Consider the following 17,579-nt stretch of genomic DNA (forward strand, 5'->3'; position numbering starts at 1 on the left):
TGCATCTCATTTCAGACTCAATGAGCCAAGATTTTGCACCTTTCCACCATCAGCACAGCAGGAAAGCTACTGGGAGCCGGGAGCCGCACCTCCAGAACTATACGCTGGGAGGTGGGGAGGGAAGGTCACTCGCGTTTATAAGCAAATCAGACCCACCCTGTGCTCCAGAAAGGGGCCAGGAGAAAACGCAGGATTCTGACTGCAATTTGGTTGCTACCAAGCCACTCTCTTCCACTTCTGCTGTGTAGGGTTGGCACCAGGTAAAGAGATCCAAAGAAAACACTTGGGAAATATTGTGATACAGCCACAGCTGTGCCTCCATAGGAAAAAAAAAAAAAAAACTTGCCTGAGGCTTTCCCTTCTCTTTAAGGTTCCTTCAGCACTTTGTTTTCCTGTTTGGAAACAAATGAAACTGAAAAGTTTCAAGACGCTTTGCTCCAGTGAAACAATCTTCCCCACGCAGCCCCCATCCACAGCCTGCAAAGCGGCAGCCCCTACCCTTCCAGCTAGAGCCACCTCGTGGTCCCCAGAAGGTCACTCTCCCACTAAAGCTGCTGCTTTGTAGGAAATTCGAAAACCACTTGGCTTCTTCGCTTAAGCGATGTGTTTTTCGGCTGTGATTCCAGAGGGCTCTTGGAGATTTCGTGTTTGTATATTCCCTTTTTCTGGCTGCCTGTCCTCCTGTGTAAATGAAGGCTGCTCTTCCAGCAGGGAAGAAGGGGCCATTGGGGCTCCAGCTGATTTCATACACAGTTGCTCCCATTTAAAGTAACTTTGCATATAGCATCGTCCTGTGCTGCTTAAGGGAAATTCAAAACAATTAAAGAAAAAGCCCTTTTAAAAATCGATTCCACATAAAAATGGCGCCATACAAATTCATTTGAGGAAGAAACAATGCAGCCATGTTGCTGCATGCTGTTAAGTTTTATTTATTTCAGCCTTTTGTTATTCAATTATTAAACATGCAACGTTTTCCCTGCCAAATCTTTTGTCCTAGTGACACTTCAGATTTGACAACTTCTTCCATTTTTTATGACTTTGTTTATGCGTTTACCTTTCAGTAGTTAGCTAAAGCCCATTCCATCTCCCCCTCCACCCCATATTGTTTAAAAAAAAAAATCAAGGAGTGAAAATCAGGAAAGCCAGGTCCGAGGAGATTTCCCTTTGGCTCTGTCTGCTTCAAGGCCAAGATGAAGCAAGGGGAGTGAGGCAATAAATTAGTGCCTTTCAGAGGCAAAATGTAAATCAAGAATACCAAGGGGGTAAGATGTGGCTCAGTGATAGAATGCTGCTTAGCATGCATGAGGTCCTGGGTTCAAGCCCCAGTACCTGCATCAAAATATAAACAAATAAATAAATAAACGTAATTACTCCTTTCCCCCGCAAGTTTTTAATGTCCAAAATCAATAAGACAGCTCAAAAAAAGTTTTTTTTTAATTTTTATAAAGAATACTGAAATGGTCTTGACTTAGAATTTTGATATTTTGTTTATCAAGAAATGTTTGCATTCATTTAGATTTTTCAAGCTATTGCATTAAAATATTATTTATCTTGATGACTGAGATTTTTGGGTGCCCCTTACATTTTGTGTCTGAGTCCTGGTTTTAGTCCTCCTTGAAGGACTGGGAACCAGTCACACAGACTGACAAAACAGAGACTTCAAGGAATGAATGTAATGTGACTTTTTACATTGGGGTACTGGGACTCCCAAGTCTAGGAAGCTCTTGTGTAGTGGCAGTGAAGTTATTCCAGACAAAATTAGTGTGATTAATTCCTCAAGGATCTTAGGAGCCACTGAAAACTGTACCTGAGTCTGCAGATTAGGGCCAGAAGTTGCGCTTAAACCCAGACCCAGTGTATCTGCGTTCCTCTGCCCTGGGAAGAGGACTGTCATGAGATTCAATTCAAGGAGATATTTGCTGAGACCCCCTATGGGTCAGACACTGTGCGAGGTGCTACCCACAACTCTGCATAAGACAGCCTCAACCCTGCTCCTGCGGAGTTCACAGCCTAGTGAAACATTTGAAACAGATTTTGTAAAAACTGAAAAAGCAATGATATCAGTACTAGAATGAAAGTAGTAAGAGAAGAGTCTTAGCACAGAGGCAAGGACTCCTGATCTGGAGAAGGTCCAAGTGATGGCACAGAAAGGAAAGAATTAGTGGGACCCTTCTGTTCATGCATAACTAAGATTCTAAGACTCGGAAAGGGTGTGTGTGCGCGCGTGTGTGTGCGTGTGTGTGGCTAAGATCTCCTGCAAAGCACAACTTGGAAACATACCTCAGAACGTCTGCATCCTGAACGCACTGCCCGTCATCTCCACGCTCCTGTCAATAGAACACGCACTTTGAGTTGCTTTAACAATAGGAATTGTGGCTCACACTCAGTTATCTACGCCCTCTAGTTGGATTCCATTGGTCACCAAGGATGCACGTTTGTTAAACAGCTGGACAAGGGTAAGGGCACCCAGTTTTATAATAAAACAGCTCACCTCTATATAAAGCTAGAGCATTGAGTCTTGTAACTAACTCAAAGTGAACTTTCTCCCTTGACTTCATTATCAACGGTGTGGTTGCTAACACCATCCCACCAGTTCTTTTAGGAGGAAGACTTTGAAGCAGTTTATGTAAGATTCATTGTTGGGGTCATAAATTGAAAGTAGTAAGGAAAAGATGGAAGACAGAATGGTTAAGGGAAGGTCCTCACTTAATTCCTTCTTTATATGTGAGACTTTCGGTTACCAGGACTCTATGGATTTAGAAGAAAAGAATGAGTTCATTGATATAAACCAATTTAACCCACAAGTAAAGTGCAATGCCTCAGGCTGAATCTGGCACCACAAACTGTGTCTTCACAAAGTAAAACCCGGGTCACTTATTTCTTGAACTCAAGAGATACTGAGGTAGACAGTCCTGACAGAGGGGCCCCTGTCCCCACTCCTGAGGTTTCCTTCCAGGTGGAGGACGATCATTGGCACAATGCCACCAGCTCCTCACCACCTCCTCAGCCCCTTCCCCTGGACTGGCGAGTCTGGGATGAGCACGAAGACCCCTGTCACCTCCTCTTGAGAGCAAGCTGTCATGTTCTTTGCTCCTCTAGAGTGAGTTCAATGCCCTGCACCTGTTGAAAAAGGTAAACCTAGATCCTTCTGGGGGTCTCCACAAGGAAGCCACAGACACACGCCGCAGGCTTCGCTCTCAGTTTCATCAGTCATAAAAGTGAAATGTTGGTCTCCATTTCCCTTACCCCTTGATCTTCCCTCTCCATTGGTTCAGATCTTGAGCAAAGGGCTGCTATTTGTTGCCCTCATGCCCCTGTGCCCCAACAATGCTCCCTTCGGGTCTAACTGTTTAGCCTGAATCAGCCAGATAGCCAAGATCAGCAAGGTCACAATGAAAGGCTAGAACTGAAAAAACAAATCTTCAAAAGCCTTTGGAATCAGCGCTTGTCGTTCTAAGGCAAGACATCTCAGGCTGGGCATCCAAGATGACTCGCCCATACGCCCAGGGCCTGTCGGCCAGGAACTCGGCTGGGGCTGTCCACCTGAGTGCCTGTAAATGGCCTTTCGATGTGTCTTGAGCTGCTCACAGCCTGCAGCTGATTCTCCTCAGAGCAAGCATTCCGAAACACCCAGGCAAAAGCTGCAAGGCTTCTTATTACTCAGCCTTGGAAGTTCCAGAATGTCCCTTTGGCACATTCTGTCGGCTAATCAAGTCACTGAGCCCAACCCAGATACCAAGACGGGAACTGAGACTCCACCTCATTCTAGGTAACACAACACCCTGGGTAATATACCTACAATAGGGTAACCTAACAACGGGACGAACTGGTCACCGACCATGCCCTCCGTTGCTCAGCAATGCTTTAACACGCATTATCTCTTGTATGCCATTTACAGCCAATAAATAGGTACCATCATTGGCCCTGTTTTACAGGTGAGGAAAGTTTTCAAAATTAACCCAGGGTTATATAGCTGGAAGTGGAATCAAAATTTAAAATCATGGGGGGAAGGTATAGCTCAGGTGGTAGAGCACATGCTTAGCATGTACAAGGTCCTGGGTTCAACCCCTAGTGCCTCCAGTAAAAAAAATAAAAAATAACTAATAATAAATAGACCTACCAACATCCCCCGAATAGAAAATAAAATAAAATTTCTTTAAAAAAATTTTTAAATCATGTCTGTTTAAATCCAGAGGCCCCTAGATTAAACTAGATGACAGTCTTGACCATCCCATCAGCTGGATGGCCACATTCTGCTTAAAGATCAAAGACAATAGTTGACGCAAGGAGCATGAGAAAGCAAGGGTCTCTTCAACATATCCAAAGATACAAGAGTAACTGGATTCACGATAAGCCTTGCCTAGTCCGCGCACAACACCAGAACCCTGAAACTTGTCAGTACGAAGCCCTGTTCCAACAGTAAATGCAGGAAGAACACAAGCTCTGCTGGACAGATTGTCTAGGAAAATGTGGTGCTTCCATTCAAAGTTTGTAGTTTTAAGATTCCCTTGTGTTTTAGTGGCACCAACACACAAAGGGAATTAAGCCATTTTGATCTCCAATAATGAGAAACATGGCTGGCGTTCAGACCTGAAACTATTTAATGCAAGTTAATCCTTGAAACAAATCTGGAATGAAATGAGGGAGAAAAAAAAAAAATCTTATTATGGTAGACATCAACTAATGGGTTGCATTTCTTTCTTCTCAATTAGAAATGGCAGAGGGGTTTTAATTATTTTTCCTTAGCAAGCACATCAAAACATATCTACACAAAAACACAGAAAATATGTTATAAACTGATTTAAGCCAAAGAGCTCGTCAACACTGTTTGCAATTATGAAATCATTTGGGGATATGGTATTTTGGGGGGGGGAGAATTTTTTTTCTCTTAGATGCAAACCACATCACAGTCCATCAGGCATAAATCTTTCATTGTATCTTCAAGAGCAAAAGTAGAAATTGTGCAACAAAGGCACCACTGATAAAATGCAACACAGCTCCCCTCCCCACCCCAGAGCCATGAGGATGATCTCACTAGTTAGGAGATATAACAGGATGTCATGGTTTCAAAAGTGTTCTTTTGGAGGAGGGACAATGTGTTGAAATATTCAATGGTGCCCAAGGGGTTCCCAAAAGGAATCTGGGGGAACTTTCATCCCCCATCTCCCTACTTTATCATATACATTAAAGGAAAAGTAAGCTTTTTCGAAGACTTCTTTGTCACTTGGTGAGCCATGGTGGGTACAGAAGAGACGGAACAGAGCAATGTAATGTCCTTGAAGAGAACACAGCTCCAGAAGTGAGACTGTCTGCAACTCATTCTGGCTCTGCCACTTAACAGCTGTATAACTCTAGCCTCTTTCTTTATTAAAAACCTGGAGAGGAAGGAAGTGTATAGCTCAGTGGTAGAGTGCACACTTAGCATGCACAAGGTCCTGGGTTCAATCCCCAGTACCTCCGTTAAAATAAATTCGTAAGTAAGCAAATCTAATTACCCCCTCAAATAAAAAAACAAATAAAACTTGGGAGAAAAACGGGATCTACTACATACATTTGCTGTGACTGTAAAGCATATTTATGTGCTCTGTAGATACTTAGTACCAGTGGCAGTATCATCATTAATTATTATTATTGTTAGATCAGTTTTCATAGGAATACATGACAGAACATTAGACCAGGACATAGTCTAGAAGTGGTGGAGGGTCAGGCCAGGGAGTCAGAAACAGGAGTTTACACATTCAAAAACTAGAGCCAGAAAACCAAAAATAAGCCTAAATTTGAGCTAGGAAGCCAAAGAGCAATTTGAATAGTGAAGAAAAATTCAAGGAAGACAATTTGTAGGGATGGTGCTAGGAGTTCAACTGTATCACACCAGAGACGCCTCAGCAAGTCAGACCTGCCTCCGTCATCCTCATCTCATCAACTACCTGCCCCTGGCCTTCTTCTGGATCGAGAAATCCCTACCTTAAGTGAGTACAGAGAACAGGAACCCAGCCATAAGGGACTGGGATCCGGCACCAAGTTCCTAGTTTCTGAGAGGTGTGGAAGGGAGTGTTTATCAGACAAGGGTCAACACTGGGGTGAAAGGCAAGTATTTTCTCACAAGGAAGAAATAAGGGCCAGAGTCTGAATCCAGGAAGATGGCCACTGCTGAACCCACAGCAGGGTTACTTTAACAGAAAACCGCTGAGCTGACAATCTAAGGGTTCTTCTATTTACCCTACCTCCATGCTTCTCAAAATGATGATCTTGCTTGGTGGGGGTTATTTTTAAAAGTCAATTCTGAGGCTCCACATAAATCAGGATCCTTAGGGGATGAAGTCTAGAAATCTGCAAAATGTCCCCAGGTCCTATGCACACTAAACTTCGACGACAATTAGAACTGGGATAACTTAGGACACAGGTCTCAACTGTGGCAACAGAAAATGGAGAAGGATAGAAAGCCAGTCGACAACCTCCAAAGTCCCCCAGTGCAGTCTCTCCTAGATTTTAAAGTTTCAGCCATTCACCATCCAATAGAGACTCTTAGGAACTGTGGGGGCCCCAAATAACTGGGTGTCATAACTCTGCTTCCCTTATTGAAGAACGGAAACTTCAGTGTGATGGTAGATCAGAGTCAGCTGGGGGAACTGTCAAACTTTGAAGGCTTGTCAACTTTGGACTCTATCATGATCTAAGGCTTACAGAACAAGACTAAAGAATTAAAAGATGCGATCCCTGCATTGGGGGAGTTGCAGCAGAGTTTGGAAACTAATACAAACGCAGCACATTCAGTGGGTATTTGGTGAACTGAACTGAGTGAGAGCTGTCTCTAAGAACCTGAAAGGTTTGCACGTGGAATAGGGAAAAAATCAAATGAAGTAACATATATTGAGCATTATATACCAAACCAGCTGTGGGTACCAGGCAGTACCCTCACTAGCTATCACTGCTATGTCTGTGGCCACGCCCTGAACGTAACTGCGGCACGCGCAGTCTCTGATGAGGTGTACCTGTGGCATACTCTTAAAGTGGGATATTAGATCATGTGACATTTGGCCCTCAGGCACAACAGGGCACCTGACACAAGGACAGACAAATTACCTTATCCCCAGTGGCCTATGAGGTCGCCTGCCTCATAAGTTTTACCCTTAAAGAAGTATGTAACCAAACCACTCAGAGTCCCTTGAGAACTTGTACTAGAGATGTGAGTCTTTCCTTCCACCCTGACTTTGACCCCATACTATGAGAGATGCTCTTGCCCATCTTAATAATAAGCAAACCGGAGCTTAGCAAGGACGAACAATACTCCATGTTGGGAGGATACCAACCCAGATCTCTGTGATGCCAAAGCTTGTACCTGTACAGAAGATTGGCCTAGAATCTCTAAAATGACGTTACAAAAAAAAAAAAGAAAATCAATAAAAAGGAAGAGTTCTCTAACAACTGGAGCTATGCCAAAGTGAGCCATTACAAGGTCAGCAGAAGTTTCCCCACAAAGGTTGAATAACCTCTACTTGGGGAGGCTAGTCTGGGGCGGGAAAGCTGGACAAGATGGTTTCTACACTCTCGTCCAGCCTCACATATTATAATTTATTGGCAAACAGCTGGGCACCACATTAAGTTAATTCCTCTTTTGTCTTGGCAAAAGTAAAATGTATTCTTGCAGAAATGTCTATTGGCAGTGTGGTTTGCCTTATAAAAGCAAGAAAGAAGCTGGGAAAACTGTTTATTTTTTTTTTGTCAGAATTTTCAGTTGGCTTACATAGAGCAAGATTACAGGGATCTGCAAAGTACAGCACGGTGGTTATAAATACTGGTACGGGTGGGTTTGTACCCTGGCTCTGCCACTATGAGCTCTATGACTTTAGGCACGTCGTTTAACCTTTCAGAAATGCATTTTCCTCACATGAAACAACCTACCTCATGAGGCTGTTGTAAGAATAAAATAATGCATGTAAAGCACTTAGCACACGGTGTATATCAAACTGTCAATAAATTGTAATGATTAGCTATTATACAGTAAAGTTAATGGAACATTCATGTGTTTTTGAACTACTGTGTTACCCTGATACTTGACCAGAGGCAACTCCTGAGGGGGAAAAAATGGATGAAATAGTCCAACAGATGAGGAAGAGAAAATTTTTTTTAATTTAAGTTGTTTTTTACAAGACACAGAGACTGGGCTTTGGATTCCAACAGATCTAGCTTTTCTTCCCTGCTCAGTATCAGTAAGATTATGAATAAATAATTTGGCCCCCTATAACTCAGTGATCTAACCTGTAAAATGGGAATAAATTATTATTTAGGACACTTTGAGCTGCAAGTAATTGAGTACCTCCCTACAATTGGCTCAAACAACTATGGCTTATTTTTCTAATATACTACATAATCCAGAGATAGTTCCAGGGTTGATTCTGCAGCTCAACTATTCAGAAATTGACTTGTTTTCTCTGCAGTTGTCTTGGCTCCACCCACCTCATGATCTCAAGATGGCTGCAGTGGCTCCACGAATTATATTCCCACACGTGAAAATATCCAAAGCTGGAACAAGGTGGGGAGCACTTTGTCTTAGACAGCTTTGCCTTTTCACCAAGAGGAAAATCTTACCCAGAAGCCCCCAGACAATGTCACTGCAGGTCCCATTGGCCAGAAATGGTCGGCAAGTCCACCTCTAAAACAATTGCTGGTAAGGGGACATGACATTATGCCTGAATCACTGTTTATCCCCCATGGCTAGGAAAGGGATCTACAACACCAGACACCTGAGCAAATCAGAGTATTGTTAGTAACGAGGAGTGTAGAGTGTCGGTAGACAGAAAGTAAAGACTGCTCCTTTTATCTGTCGAGAGTGATGTCTCCAGCTTATTTGTTCCTCCTTGGTGATTAAAAGATCCTAAAGCCATAGTCTTCTCAGGTTAAACTACTCCAAAACAAGAACTATTGATTTTTACAGATATACTAGGAATTTCTTTTTAATATCCAAAAAAAACACCTTTTTTTAGAAAAGTTTCAACATCATATTTATGTAAACATTGGGTCTCCAGTTCATTAAGCTGTATTTCAGTGAATGCAAGGTAAACAAAATACACATATCAATTTTTTACACACCTCTGATGCATCCAATACACCTATATTAATTTAAATATATCATCATAATCTTAATCATCATTAAGGGTTCATCGACTTTTACGGAAATCATGTTTGGGGATGGGGATAAAGTGTCATACATAATCATGCAGTTCAGAAGGTTACAGGACCAAAATGAGGTGTGGATATTGGCTTTCAGTAAGAGGCAGAACATCAGGATGGCCCACAACAGAGTCTGAGGCAGCCCTTATTGTATATTTACTCATTGGTGACCCTTCCCATAGAGTTTAAACACCACATCCCTTTCCATGCATCCATGCCGTCTACAGTTTTCCTCTACCCTTTAGCAAGCTTGCTCCCATCTTGCGAAATCCAAGTCCATTTTTTTCTCCCTTGCAAAGACTTTCTGGACTTCCCCCAGGGAATTCTTTCCTCATCTGCTCTCCCAAAGCTCCTCCTCTTTTGTCCCACTAAAATACTTAATTAGTTACTCATGTGTCTCTTTCCCTCACTAGACCAAGAGCTCTTGGGAGCAAAAGACTGTGTCATATCCATTCTGATAGCCCCGGTACCTAGTGCACTGTTCAGCATATATTATAGTAGAACAGGCAATACATCTTTTTTGAATGAGTGTTTTTATGTTTCATGCACCTACTGTGTGCCACAGACCACAAGAGAAGCTTCAGATACAACATCTTATTGTGTCTCCCAACAAACTTACGAAGAGAATGAATCTCAAAGAGATTAAGTAATTTTCCTAAGTGGAAGCAGTCTACCAAGGGCAGAATCTCCATTTGAACCTACCTCTGACCTTCTTTAAAACCAGAATTCTCCCCAATATGTTATGCATTCTTCATAGAGGCTTCACGGCTGGAATAATCTCAACAACGTTAGCCAAAAGCACCACTCACGTATTTACTCTGACTTCTCTTGTTCTCTTCTTTTATGATATGCAACTAAGAGTCATTCCCTTTGTTTATTAGAAGAAAAATAATCAAAGCAAACAAATTATTATTTTCATTTCCTCCCTCTAGACAAACTTGATCCTACAGTGCTGTGATGAAAAGCTTAAATAAATGTGTGGTTATTCTCTAAGCCATCTCAAGCTGGTATTAATGCAGAGTAAAGCTTGGTCGCCTACTGCTGGGGTTTTAGAGTGATAATCACACCTGTTTTCCTCCTATATTTGAAGAGTAGATATATGAGTCAAACAGAAAAAGATTAAAAAAAATTATATTTCTGTTAAAGATAAATTTACCAACAGAGCTTGGTACCACACCCAGGTCCCTTTCAGGGCCCAGTGTGCACACCCTCAGTGCCGTGAGTGTTGGTGGCATAACATCTCATAGATGTCCCTCATCCCTTAACTGAAGAGTTGTCCTCAGCTGAGGGAGTCACTTCACCTGAGAAGTTCCAAGCCCACCATCTTCTCCTCCCTCCCCACCCCAGCAGTCCCCTCTGTCTCAAGGAGAGGTAACTGTGTGGTGGTCTCTGTGCTGGGGCCTTCCCCTGTGGATCAGGTGAACTTGACCTGAGACCACATCGTTCCTCGCTCAGCTCTCCCTCCTCCCCTCTGCTGCTTCCTTTGCTCCTTGATGGGTTTCCTGAAGAACATTTTCTCAATAAACCACATGCACTCAAGTCCCTCCACGGCTCTTCTTCTGAAGAACCCAACCTAAGAGACTTTGCTTAGATCTGAAGCCACAATTCACTTTCCAGTTCCACCATCCACACACACACACACCCCCTGAATTTAACTTCATCACCACCATCCCAATCACAGACACAGCTGGACACCAGCAAGGGTGTACTGAAATGGCTTCTACAGAGAAATGGAGGCTAGAAAGAGACCCAAAACGTTCTTCCCATGCATTTCCCTCCCAGGAAAGCAGAGCAAGAGTTCCCTTCTAACAGCACTAACCTACACAGAGCCTCGCGTGAAGCTGGAGAAGGCACACCCCTGATGGTAGAGCCCACACCAATGGGGACACAAGTTGGTGACCTGAGAACAATCCAGTTTCAGCTGCTCACAGGCTCTTGTCCTGGTTCCTTTGTGCAGGACCAACCCTCAGGGTGGCAGTGGAAGCCCTACCCTATAGAAAATGACTGGGGAGAAGGTGCCCTCCTCAACACCCACACTGTGGGGACCAACAGCAGCCCACAGACAAGCAAGTATCTGACCCCGGGCTTCAAATCCTGGATGGCCCATGGGACCCTCGGCAAAGTACTTCACCTCCCTTTGGCTTCACTTTCTCATCTCTAATGCAGGGATAATAAAAGTACATTCTTGATGTGGTTGTGGTGAAGATTAAGTGAGTTAAGACGTGTAAGGTGCCTAGAGTAAGTTTTGAAACATAATAAGCTCTAAATAAATGTGAGATATCATTAGTCACCATAAATAAACACACGTGAGAAACCACTTAGAGTGCACTCCACTTGATTTGGGGGACAGGGTCAGAAAAATCCCACTTCCTGGGACTGAAGTAAGTGAAAGGGTCTCTGGGAGATGAGACTGCCTGTCAGAGAAATAGCCCCATCTTAAGGAGAGGGGTTTAAACTGTTTGCTAACAAGAAAAGTGTAGATTCACAAATCTCCACCTCAGAAACCCAGTTACCAACCAAAGCAAAGCACCACAGGGATGTGCTCAGAAAAGCACAGCTGGCACCTAATAATTATTCAGTTCAATGGGAGAGGATTCAGCTTGCCTGCCAACATGCCCATGACCCAACATGGAAACTACATTTAAACAGGATGCAAATGATTCTTTCCTACATAAGAGGGAGATCTATACATTGCTTCTCTCCCAAGTGAAAGTCCAAAAGGTGCATGACTGTGTGCCCATGTGCGTGTGCACTTGTGCGTGTTTGACAAGATACTATTTCAGGGAAACAATATTCCTCCCTAATGGTCCTAATAAGGACACAGGTGCAGGGTCACTGCAGTAATAAATAGTCGGTAACTTCTCCATATACCGTTTTTCACTGCTGAGAAGGCAATGGAAAGGAGTGGTGGAGGATGTTGAAAAGGCACTATTTTAATTAAATCTGTCGCATCGCAGTGGTTTACTTCCCTTTGAACTGTGTTTTAATCAAAGCAGGTTGATTTCCACTCCACGAAAATGTTTCATTTCAAGCCACTGGAGTTTTATGAGTTTTTCTACCACATTTTACTGGAGCCTTGTAAATTTTATGAAATTCTGGAATGTCTAGACCATAAAAATCTGTCATTTGGACGTGTTTTCTATGGAGATGTTTCTCCCCTATGCAGATTCATATGCTTTGCAAAGATTTGTGGAGGGAAAAAAAAAACAGCTTTAAGATATGTTCCACAGTACCTGAGTTAACAGATCACCTCTTCAGCTGGCTGGAAGTTCACCTGTCGCAGACAAACCCTTTACAGACCGATCGAAAAGACTGAAGCCATTCCTAACAATCATGACTTTAAAAGTCTCTCTTACTCTGTATGCCTCTCGCATTCAATCCCGTTAAAGACACATATATGGTACCAAATGCACTTCTGCTGAGAATTCTAAATTCCATGACAGATGTCACGAGTGAACATTCATCACCATTATTAAAGGAGGTAAGTGTGCGGGTAACAGAATCAGCTTCCAGGAGTGCTGGAAAGAGGCCGCCCAAGATACAAACAAGAAGTGCTTCTCAACTCAAATGGAGGAGCACCAAGCTCCTGAAGGTTATTAAATGAATCCCTCCTTGCTTCTCATGAAGTGCAGCCGTTTGGTCTCAAAGCAAACAGAGGCAAATTGGCATTATTTTCTATTTATTTGTCCAAAACACTGAGGATGGCTGCTCATGCATGAGAGTTTCTGTATTGTGATCTCCAAGCTATTTGCATCAAATCCCTAGGCCACCTGCGTAAATAGTGCCAATGCATGGGTGAATGTTGATGGATGAATCCAAATATTTATTTCAGGCTGAGTTTATGAATTCCATGTAAAACCACTTTTCTATCCTAAGTATGAAGAGAAAGGTACTAACACTGCTTGCACGTCTTCAGATGACTGGTGTCTGGCTTTAGGAAAGCCTTTTATATCAGTCAGGAATTGATTCTCCTCCTGAAGAAGAGGGAGTAACTGAGACCCCGCCACTGAGGCAGCAATCAGGAAGTAGCGACAGCAGATAAGAGTGGTCCAGAACGTCTAGGTTAACATATCTGGGAAATTGTTTTGGTCTCTAAAGAAACAACATTACACGTGGGACACTTGTGAGTCCCCCACCCTGGCCTGGAAATTGGTGTAAGATGCCTAAATACGAACACATTGAGTTACCTCTGAATCGGGATATACAATGAGTACCATGTGCTTTCCAGATCTGGGCTCGTTCCACTGGAGATGCTGCCCACCAATTTGGGATTAGAAGACCTAAGTTTACTTATTTTCTCTCACTTAACTTATCCTATGATCAAATCATTCACTATTTCTCTGAGCTTGGTTTTTTCATTTGAACTAAACGATGGTTGAGTTTTTAAGAAATCAGTCAACTAATTAAATAGCTCACTGAATGGCCTCTCTGATCCCTTTAAGCCAATGAGCAAAAACTCTGGAGAATGATATTTGAACTTGGAGTGATGCAATGAATTACTCTGTGATTAACATAAAAATTGTTAATTCCATAACTCTTATAAATCAATCCCAGAAATAATATACAACATGAATGCAATAATGACATGAAATACTTCTGCATGGCACATTCCAAGGTGTTTTACGTTCAAATCCTTACAGCCACCGACTGTGGTATCATATCAAATGAGGAAAACAAGTTCAGAAAACTTACTGACGGTCACAGACTACCGTTCCTCTGATCTCCATTATATCAAAACTAAAGGAAGGGAGAGGAGAAATTAAAAATGCTTAACCTTAAGACTGGAGAGATAAGGTTACAACTCTTGTAGAAAAAGCCCATACATCTACTCAGCACCATATGCAATGTGAGCACAAAAATGCTTGCTACATTTTTATGAAAGAAGGGGTCTCAGATAAATGCGTAATCTTGATTTCACAGTTCTCCATCAGATTCACCTATTTTTACCCATACATAAATACAGTAACTCTCAACAAAGCATTGCGACATTTTTCGCGAAGAATGTATTTTGGAGTTAGAAGATCCAGCTTGACATGACTGCCCTGCCATGTACTAGTCATCTCTCACTTAATGTCATCTCTTGATCTGTTCAATGGAAGTAATAATATCGTAGGCAAAAGCACTTGCAAGCTATCCCTTCCATATAACTGTTGGTGATTATTATTAGCAATGAAGGACAACAATTATATATATGGGGTAATAATATAATAACAGTCTCTTTTAACATATGTATCTGTCATCAAAGTATGTGTAAAATAAGTTACATTAACTCAAATGAAGGAGAAAAAAGGAAAGGAACCATATATGAACCAGAAAGGTCCGAATTATACAGCACTTTTAGAAAAATTAAACGTATTACTTTTAAATAACTACAAGGTTGGAAATGGCTGAAGAATGACTGTTGATCAATTTTCAAAGAATCGAATGAAATTCTACTGAACATTTTAAAAAGTATGTATGGCCGCTCCAAAATGCATAAAATAACCCTAAAAGGAATTCAGGCATGGAGGAAAGAAAGCATCTTGACATAACAAATAAAGCCTCATTAATACAGTATTAAACTAGGGTATGAAAAACACAGGAAACAAGCTACTAAGGCAATTTCTCTAACTGTGCAATAAGCCTTTTTGTAACACATGACCCGTAGTCATTACAGAGCCAAAGGCAAGTGTGTGCCAAGGTCGGTGTCTGAAAGGAACAAATATCTGACACAAATGAGATCAAATATACGTGTAAGATACACTGGAGATACAATAGCTTGGCGACGGGAGCGTGAGGCAGAGAGGAAAACGGAGAATTGGGAAAGGATGTTGCATTTCTGTCTGTTACAGGTACTTAAAAAAAAGTCTGGTCCAGTGAGAAATAATTAGCAATATATATATGGGTCCCAACTCCCCCCTCTCAGTGCACCTCTTCCTCTGGATCCTAACACAAAGCAACTAAAACCTTTGCAAATAGGGGTGCTGGGCGAATCTTGTGTTCCAACATTTTCTCTTTGACCCTGGTCCCTGACACAGAGCTCCTCCACCCCTTGGAATTTCCTGGGAGACAGCAGTGTCTTTTGTTCCAATGAGGTGGGGACTCTTGGAGGACTCCTGCATGGGAGCTGGCCACCAGAAAGACCAACCCCGCAATTAGATGCTTGCGATTTTCAGTTCCACCCTCTGTTCTCCAGAGAGGGAAGAGGAGCCAGAAATGGAGTTAGTAATCAATCAGCCCTCTGTGATGAAGCCTCCACAAAAATCAATAGTATGGGGTACAAGGAGCTTCCAAATTGGTAAAAAAAAAAATAATAAAAAAATAACCAGTGATGGTGCAACTCAACTCCATGGGGACAGAAGCTCTTGCACTTGGGACCCTTCCAGACCTCGCCCTGTGTATCTCTTCCTCTGGCTGTTCATCTGTCTGTTATCATACCTTTTACTGTAAATAAACTGGGAAATGTGTTCCCCTGAGCTCTGTGAGCTGTTCTAGCAAATATGTTCTTATCCACAGGTTTTGCATCCATGCATTCAGCATCCACCAGCCACTGATGGAAATTATCCAGAGGGGAAAAAAAAAATCCCAAGTTCAAAAAAGCAAAACTTGAATTTACCATGTACTAGCAAGTATTTATGTAGCATTTGCACTGTATTTGCAACTATTCACATAGCATCTACATTGAGTTAGGCATTGAAAGTAATCTAGAGCCGATTTAAAGTATATGAGAAGATGTGCTAGGTTATGTGTAAATACTATTGCATTTTATATTAGGGTCTTGAGCATCCATGGACTTGGGTATCCACAGGGGGTCCTAGAACCAATCCCTTGCAGACGTTGAGGGAAGGCTGTGATCCAGTTCAAGGAGGTGGGCCATAGGAACCTCAAATGTGTAGCCAAGTTGAATAGAAGTGGTGGGTAATCTTGGGGACCTACCACTTGTGAATGGTGTCTCAAGTGGGGGGCAGTCTCGTGGGACTGAGCCCTTCCCCTGTGGGGTCAGCACTAACTCTAGCGTCAGAACTAAACTGACATGTAGGACATCCAGCTGGTATCAGAGAGAGCTGCTTGGTGTGGAAACAAACCCTACACGTGTGGTGTTAGAAGGATGGTGGGTGTGGTAGTGGCATGAGGGTAAGGGAGACACCCGGGGAGATGTGGTCTCTCACACATCGTCAGTCTTCTCCACCACGTCGTCCCACGTCTCACACTGAAATGTGACCCAGCATCATACTGAACTGGACCAAACTCCAGCAAGAGAGAAAACTCTCCATAGGACATTCCCAAGCCACACAATCACATTGTCGGTTACGGATCAGGATCTCTTCTTCTATTGGTTCCGGTCACCGCAGGTTCCCTCTCTAGCCCTATGGTCTGCGTTGCCTCACTGGCCCAAGACCTCATCATACCTTCACAAAATGGCATCTGGGTTCCTGGGACAGGTTGTCCTCTGCCAAAACACAGCAGGGCATCAGCATCGAAATAGCCTCCCTCAGTACGCAGAGACCGAGTAACTTAATTAATAAATACACAAGTAATTAAGATTTAGAGAAGCATAATTCATATCTATCAGAAACATTATTATCCTTTAAGAAGGACAACAGTAAGAAAACCACACTAACCAGAAAGCTTCCATTATTTCACGAGGAAATAGTGTCCCAAGAGTGAGGGTATAGCTCTGTGGTCAAGCACGTGCTTAGCATGCACGAGGTCCTGGATTCAATCCCCAGTACCGCCATTAAATAAATAAATAAGCCACATTACATACCCCCACCCCCACCCCCACCCCCCAAAAAACACACACACATTAAAAAAAAAGGAAATAGTGTCCCAATCCATAAGGGCCTGCCATGGACTTGGTTCTCAGATAAACCTGGACTCAAATCCCATTTCTGCTTCTTCCTGGCTGTGTGATTTTAACCTCTCAGAACCTCAATTTTCACACATGTGAAGATTAAAAATACCCACCTCTGAGATAATACAGGTAAGATCCTTTTTTGTACTAGTAATTGGTACACAAAAGGACTGGTTTTTGGTATTATCATTATAAATGCACTCCTATATGGTCTCTTAAATATTCTTGCAAAAGATAGTTTATAAAAGATTAGAAATAGTCTTAATGAATTGCAAATATATCTTTACCATAATTATCTTTTCATATTTCATGAGATTAGTCAAAAGAAAAATACAGAGATTGATTATTTTGCTCCTCAAAAAAGACTGATAATTTAAATTACTCTCCCACCTTGCATTTTCCACTAAGTAGATCTACTTGGGCCAGAGCAGTTTGACACAATTTAGGTATCCAATGCCGTCTCAGAGTTTGAATCCTTGAGACATATGGTATCCCGCACTACCATAAAATAAGGCAGGAAAAGATTGCAGCTTGACAAGCCTGGCATCGTATCCATTGGCTATTGGCATTTCTA

The 17,579-nt window shown here is 42.3% G+C and overlaps 1 long non-coding RNA gene across 1 annotated transcript in view; it reads right to left on the bottom strand.

The window, feature by feature from the left end:
• Positions 1–2,281: 2,281 nt before the first annotated feature.
• Positions 2,282–17,579, bottom strand: part of LOC141574992 (uncharacterized) — a 118,384-nt gene continuing 103,086 nt past the window's right edge. Inside the window, exon 3 of the long non-coding RNA XR_012502197.1 lies at positions 2,282–2,327. This is a non-coding gene — a long non-coding RNA (uncharacterized LOC141574992). The remainder of the gene's footprint in view (positions 2,328–17,579) is intronic.

Source organism: Camelus bactrianus, chromosome 25, assembly GCF_048773025.1.
Source record: "Camelus bactrianus isolate YW-2024 breed Bactrian camel chromosome 25, ASM4877302v1, whole genome shotgun sequence".
Lineage (NCBI taxonomy): Eukaryota > Metazoa > Chordata > Mammalia > Artiodactyla > Camelidae > Camelus > Camelus bactrianus.